Here is a 7,978-nt window from a genome sequence, read left to right on the forward strand (position 1 = left end):
TGTTAAAGCAACCACTGTTGTGGAGAAATCTGATAACGAAGAATAACACGATGACTGATCAGATGATAATACAGTTTAGGCTGTTTGATTTGCTGCAAGAAGTAGCAATGAGTGGGTATGGAAAGATAATTCCAATTAAAATTAAGGGTCCAATAAAATGATCCACAGTAGGAAATTATCGAGCTAGAGTACAGTATGATAACAAGAAGTTAGGGAAGGAATATCCAATACCTATAGTTTGAATAAGAGATAAGAACAATAATAAACAAAAAAAAAAAAAAAAAAAAAATAAACAAATAAACACATGGGTAATTCCTGAAGAGATTCCAGAATACTATAGGAAAGAAGATGAGCCAAATATGGCTTATAAACTGATGAGAAGTTTCAGAGGTGATTTGGACATAACAAAGGATTAGTTCATCTGAAACTATTTTGGATGGTGAGGTATTGTTATGATATAAAAGAAACTGGAATTGTGTGATGGGCAAACAAAAGATAGTAACAGAAATAAAATGAATCAGAGAATTAGTAGGTTGCTATCCAAGACCATTAACACTGATATATGCAGATATATGCAGATTGCAAGCCCCCATTTCATATATTTCATAGTGGCTAAAAAACATTATTTTAAAGAAAGTAGTAACCCAGAGAAAACTAAAGGTACAGAAGGGGAAAAAATACAAATACGAAGTAAAAAGGAACTTTTTATTTTTTGGAGGAATGTCAAAAAGTACTTATAGAAATTTGAAGTGGATCATGAGTAATTTTCATGTGATATTAATCACAATAATTGGACTGTTGGTTTTAATCATTTGGGAGAAAACTGATAAGAATGATTTGTTTCAGAATCTGTAGTTTAATGAAAAGGTATAAAAAGGGTGTAAAATAACCCCGACACTAATTTACATTCAACTATTCATGCACCTGATAAAGTGGGTGTTGTCAAACCTAGATCCTATAAGACCTCATACGTCTAGTAACATAAAGACAGAACACTTCAAGACTTAAGGACACACCAAGGCTTAATTTGCCAACACGAAGAGAATATATGGCACATAGCAGAGTGATGACTGCAGAGTCTGTCTTAGAACAACTTGATCATTTCGACCAAATGGTAATTATATATTTATTCTGTCTAAGAAAGAATAATGCTGTTCATTAGCAACAACTGAACATTGTAACTAAGAATAAAAGAAATAAGTAAAGTATGTATAGCGATACTTTGAATTGTAATATATTTTATAGGAGTTTAAAAGAACCGCAAGGTCAACTGTTGTCACGAAATCCGAACTACTGTATTGCTGTTAGAGAAGATAAATGCATGTGTTATTATCAGATGTTATTTATTCAGAAGACTAGATTTGTTATGGGAAATCTGTGTAACAATTGCTTTAAAAGATGTAAAGTGATAGCCTGGTTTAATGATGATGATGTAACAATGGAATACTGTGTAAGATCACACGAGTTGATCACATGCCTGAGTACAGATGTATTTAAACAATGCAAGAGTAAACTGAAGTTGCTCCACCCAGAGGCCAGATACTGGTACAATGACTTAAGTGCTCACAAAAGTTGGCTAAATGATGACTTGCTTTTAGTGCATGAGTTGCATGGCAAGTACACCAATGATGTTAACAGAGTAGTGAAATTTGATGAAGAGTTTATTTCATAAATGAAAACATTGAGGGAGTTGCTAGACACAAATGTTTCGACAGAGCTTCAAAATGACGTAGACGGCCACTGGGACGGTATTTATACCTAGATCCAGAATTCCATTGGTTGACATTTGTAAAACATGTCTGATTAATGGAAGGAGCCGCACGTTTATTTGTGAAGACTCTAAGGGACAATTGATTGGAGCATGTTATCATGAAATTACTGATGGGAAATTGATGAGACAAAAATTTGGGCAATATTTGACAATTATAAAACAAAACATCAAAATTTGGCCAACTGGTGATATTGTGAGTGGAAAAATTATAGAAAATTATATGGCCTAAGAACAAATTACCCTGGGTGGATCAATATATGAACACATTCCGAATGAACGTTGTTACGGAGTCGAGACAAGTGTATACTAGACTAAGCAAATGTGTCAAGAATAAGAAATGTTACATGCCATACATGGGTTTCAAGATGCAGGACAAACTTGCAAGACTGGGGTGTTAATGAAATATGCAATTTTCCTGTTGCAAGTATGTCCTTTTCTTCTATACAACACTTGTATTGTATACGTTTTATTGAAAGTAGTTTATTAAGAAAGACACCACACACTTGTATTGTATATGTTTTATTGAAAGTAGTTTATTAAGAAAGACACCACACATTTGTATTGTATACGTTTTATTGAAAGTAGTTTATTAAGAAAGACACCACACATTTGTATTGTATACGTTTTATTGAAAGTAGTTTATTAAGAAAGACACCACACACTTGTGTTGTATACGTTTTATTGAAAGTAGTTTATTAAGTAAAACACCATACTTGTTGTTTTAAAGCATTTATTAAGAAAAGGTTTATAACATGTACTAGCAAAAACATAGCTAGGAAATAAACATGTATTAGAAAGAGCTTTGCTAAAAAGAATGACCAAGAGGAATTCAAATGTTACCGTGTAGTGTTCTGTAGTAGACAGGCGTAGAGTGAAGCAGAGGAGAAGAATCCGGAGAAGAAAGAATGCGAAGATGTAGAGAGGTTATATAGGTACTTTCTTAGGGGATTTCCAAAAACTCATGGGGTCTCAGGACATTGGAATGCACCTGCTGGGTATAAAAGGCTGAAGTACGAAGAGGACATCAGATGCTGGTTCTGCAACAGCTTCTCCGGTGCCAGACGACTTGCCATTGAAGCCTTCGAACAACTAAGATAGCAATTTATTTTCTTTTGTATTTCTTTATTTTATATATTAGTATTTGTATGTAAATTATATAACCTATAGACAATAAAATTATACTTTATTATAACCAAGAAGCCTGCCTGCCAAGAGACTCTGATTGATAGACTTGAACTGAACATACCACGGAGGAGTCTTCTGAAGCCTATGGTGTGAGTATGAAAATTACTTATACGATAGGGCAGATTCGACTATCTTTACCTAACCTGAGAATAAACAAAATAAGGTAGAAGGTGTAGGAAATTGAGCACCGCAAAACAGTACCCAAGGTCCCATCAGCGACACCACAGCCAATAACGCTCCAAGCGTTTTACCCTCCTCCATTCGTGGAGCACGACCAGAGGAAGTATAACTTAATGTGTCCAGTAAGAGCACTGGACACTTATGTCCACAGAGCTGCCCTGTGGCGTAAATCAGAGCAACTTTTGGTCTGTTACGGCCCCCCTAAGAGGGGGTGCCCGGCTTCCAAGCCTACTATCAGTAAGTGGATCATTGATGCCATCTCTACTGCCTACGAGTCCTCTGGTCTCCCATCCCCGATGGGAGTCAAGGCTCACTCAACTAGAGGCATTGCAGCCTCTAAATCTCTGATGGCAGGTGTCCCGATCCAGGACATCTGCAGTGCGGCGGGTTGGTCCTCACCTCTAACGTTCGTCAGATTCTACGAACTAGACCTCAGAGTCACTCCTGGCTCAGTCGTCCTTCAGCCCTAGCATTGCTAGGCCTAGAGGTGCTTAGGCGCTTTCCTCTATGGAGGAAAAGGATTTCTACCCTCTCGACCTGGCAGTCCTCCAGGCGAGAGGTGTGATATCCTGCCTCACGTGCCCGAGGGCCGAGGCCTGTGTTCCTCTTGTCTGGTGGTTGATCACAGACAGAGATGTTTTCTAGTGTCCTGGCGGTCCACCAGGCACTTCTTGTGTCCCTCTTGTTCTGGCCGTAGCGCAGACAAAGGACTACCACTTCTCCTCGTGTGCCCGAGGGCCGAGGAGCCTTTCTCCCCCTGCACTGGTCTTGTGACAGGCAGCGGTTGAGAACCCTAGCCTCGTGTGCCTGAGGGCCGAGGCTCATTTATCCCTCTTGTCTGGTGGTTGATCACAGACAGAGATGTATTCCAGTGTCCTGGCACGTTCACCAGGCACTTCTTGTGTCCCTCTTGTTCTGGCCGTAGCGCAGACAAAGGACTACCACTTCTCCTCGTGTGCCCAAGGGCCGAGGAGCCTTTCTCCCCCTGCACTGGTCTTGTGACAGGCAGCGGTTGAGAACCCTAGCCTCGTGTGCCTGAGGGCCGAGGCTCATTTATCCCTCTTGTCTGGTGGTTGATCACAGACAGAGATGAATTCCAGTGCCCTGGCAAGATCACCAGGCACTTCTTGTGTCCCTCTTGGTCTGGCCGTAGCGCAGACAAAGGACTACCACTTCTCCTCGTGTGCCCAAGGGCCGAGGAGCCTTTCTCCCCCTGCACTGGTCTTGTGACAGGCAGCGGTTGAGAACCCTAGCCTCGTGTGCCTGAGGGCCGAGGCTCATTTATCCCTCTTGTCTGGTGGTTGATCACAGACAGAGATGCATTATCACTCGCGTCCTGGCAAGATCACCAGGCGGAGTTTCCATAGTGTCTCATCAGGTAAGTATTCCAGACACTGGATTACGCTAACCTCGTGTGCCCGAGGGCCGAGGTACATTCTCTCCCTCTTGTCTGGTGGGCTCCACAGACAGAGATGTATTATCACTCATGTCCTGGCAAGTTTCCCAGGCTGAAGTGTACCAAGACACAACTTTTCCACCCTTGGCCTAGCAGACAAAAACTGGGCAGGGCCTTGGAAATTATGGGGGCGTTGATACCTCGTTCCCCAAAGTGTCTCAGGACGCAGTGTAGAGTTCCCGGAAGGGAACGTCTCAGGTTACGTATGTAACCCTGGTTCCCTGAGGGAACGAGACACTGCGTCTCGGACCATAATTCCCGCATCCCTGCTGCGCTCGCTTCATTCCTATAAGCCGACGCCAGCTTCAAACGCACGTGCTTATATACTTCCTGGTCGATGACGTCACCGCGCCTGTGACGTCACTCCCGTTTCTCATTGGACGTTGGACATGACTCAGAGTGCGGCCCGCCAATGGCGTTCCCCAAAGTGTCTCAGGACGCAGTGTCTCGTTCCCTCAGGGAACCAGGGTTACATACGTAACCTGAGACGGTTTCCCGGTACAAAGGGATTGGGAATCACGTATTTTTCAGTGGGCGTGGCTTTCGATGTCACGCTTTGATTGGGTAATACTTGATGTCATCATTAGTTTGATTAGTCTTTTTAACTGTCCAGTGAGGAGGTCTTTTAAGCAGAGTCTGCCAAGTCTAAAAATGGCAGAAGATGCTTCTCCAGGTAACCCCCCGCGTCTTAAAGTTTCAGAGCTGAAAAGCAAGAAAAGGTTCCTTTCAGGGGCGGACTGGCCATCGGGAGAACCGGGAGAATTCCCGGTGGCCTAGCAGCCAATTTGGCCCGCTGCCATTTTTTTATTTATATTTTCATATATATTGTTGTTTCTGTTGCCTGCCGAATGTACTAAAGTAATTATTTCCAAATTCGCCATTCAATAATAAAACTCTTAATAAATCCGGTTCGTCTTGACTGACAATGCAATTCGCCTCGCGCACGCTCGCTCCGCCCATCCGGGCATCCGCCAAAAGAATGCAAAACACATTTGTAAATAGACTATTGTAGTTTTGTCTTTGTTTACTTAGTTAAGCATTAAACTGCTTGCAAATATCATCAATACCAGTCAGTTTGCTGCAAAATTAACAAAATTACATAACTGTTGTAAAGAGTTGGAACTTAGCAGACAAATATTCACATTGTTTTATAACAAGTTTAGAGGGAGCTATGGCTAGCAACAATATGGCCCTTACAAAAATTAACCATGTTTTCACTAAAAACCAAAAACCATGGTTACTATAGTTAAACTATGGTAACCGGCCCTTTTACACATATATATATATATATATATATATATATATATATTGTGGCGGGAGGGGCAAACGACAGACACAGTGGGTGTGGCGTCAGGCCTCGGAGAGGCTTTTATTAAACAGAAAATAAGGGAAAGTGAGTCCATAAAGTAAAACAGTGTCCAAAATAAAAGGGGAGTCTGGTGTCCTCGGGTGCTGGGGCAGCGTGACGGAACGGTAGTGTTCAGAGGGGAAGGGTCCAGGAGAGGGGCGGAGTCCGGCGGCCGCGGGCGCTTTCCATACTAGCGCCGGGGTGCTAGGGCGGCGGCATCTCCGGCAGGCTCATCCCTCTCGAGCTGTCCGGCGCTGGGGCGGCGGCTTCTGGCGGCCTCAACCGGACCGCGGGTCCGGCGGCTCTCCAAACTCTTGTGGCGCGGGATTCCCTCTTCACCCCCTCCTGGACCCGCGAGGACACCAGCGTGCATGCACGGGGGAAAGAGACCGGTCTCCCGAGGAGAGGCGCGCTCGGGATTTAAACAGCGGCGGTGATGAGGCTTCATTTACATCAGGTGTCCCCATCACACGCCGCCAGCCCGAGCCGATTACACGCCCCTCCTCTCCCCTACACACCCACTCCCGTCGGGAGCCTGGAGAAGGGCGGCGAATACGGGACGGGGTGGTGATGAAAATTAGGGGGGCGGGCAGACGCCTCGCCACATTCCCCCCCCCAAGCGACATCCCCGTCCTAAGGTCGCCGCCCACGCAGGAGTGCTACCTTCCTCATCCAGGCTCCAGCGGTCGGAGTGGGCGGGGATTCCTCTCCAAGGCAACGCTCCCTCTCGCCGCGTACCGGAACAGGGACAGAAAAACCGGTATTAGTCGACAGCCTCAACCAACCGCAGGATAAGTGACTAACTGAAACATCACTTACCCTTCTTGCGGCTGGGAGGCCGTCTCCGTCGTTCCTCCGTCCCTGTCCGGGTTTTCACGAACTTTTGCGAGCGAGAGGGGATGACGTCATCAGGTGTTGCCCACTGCGCTGTCTAAGCCCCGCCTTGCCAGCATTCTCCACCACTGTGGCGGGAGGGGCAAACGACAGACACAGTGGGTGTGGCGTCAGGCCTCGGAGAGGCTTTTATTAAACAGAAAATAAGGGAAAGTGAGTCCATAAAGTAAAACAGTGTCCAAAATAAAAGGGGAGTCTGGTGTCCTCGGGTGCTGGGGCAGCGTGACGGAACGGTAGTGTTCAGAGGGGAAGGGTCCAGGAGAGGGGCGGAGTCCGGCGGCCGCGGGCGCTTTCCATACTAGCGCCGGGGTGCTAGGGCGGCGGCATCTCCGGCAGGCTCATCCCTCTCGAGCTGTCCGGCGCTGGGGCGGCGGCTTCTGGCGGCCTCAACCGGACCGCGGGTCCGGCGGCTCTCCAAACTCTTGTGGCGCGGGATTCCCTCTTCACCCCCTCCTGGACCCGCGAGGACACCAGCGTGCATGCACGGGGGAAAGAGACCGGTCTCCCGAGGAGAGGCGCGCTCGGGATTTAAACAGCGGCGGTGATGAGGCTTCATTTACATCAGGTGTCCCCATCACACGCCGCCAGCCCGAGCCAATTACACGCCCCTCCTCTCCCCTACACACCCACTCCCGTCGGGAGCCTGGAGAAGGGCGGCGAATACGGGACGGGGTGGTGATGAAAATTAGGGGGGCGGGCAGACGCCTCGCCACAATATATATATATTGTCCATGGTTTGTGGGTTTTTGGGATGCCCCCCCCCCCTCCAAACAATATCCGTCCCTTATTTTTTTGTATTAAAAGTGGTAACCCTGCACCAGCGAGGCTAACACCTGGCACACAGCAAATCTCTAACATATTCAATCCATCTTTTCACTCACGTTGACTAGTCATGTTTCTTCCAGAGAAACTCATATTCAAACAAGTTAGCACTAGCAGCTACTCACCAGTCCAGGAGAAATAATGCGACCTGGGTGTCCGATTTGAAACCTTTCAGCTCCCGGAGTTCTTTCCAGCGCTCGATAGCCTTCACGATACTTATTCTGCTTTTAGCGAAGACACAGTGATAACCGGTCGTCTTCCTCTTCTTGGGCATAGATTCAGCCATGTCTGTTTGTCTTAACTGGGTCAGTCTCACAACAGT

Source organism: Garra rufa, chromosome 1 (assembly GCF_049309525.1).
Source record: "Garra rufa chromosome 1, GarRuf1.0, whole genome shotgun sequence".
Lineage (NCBI taxonomy): Eukaryota > Metazoa > Chordata > Actinopteri > Cypriniformes > Cyprinidae > Garra > Garra rufa.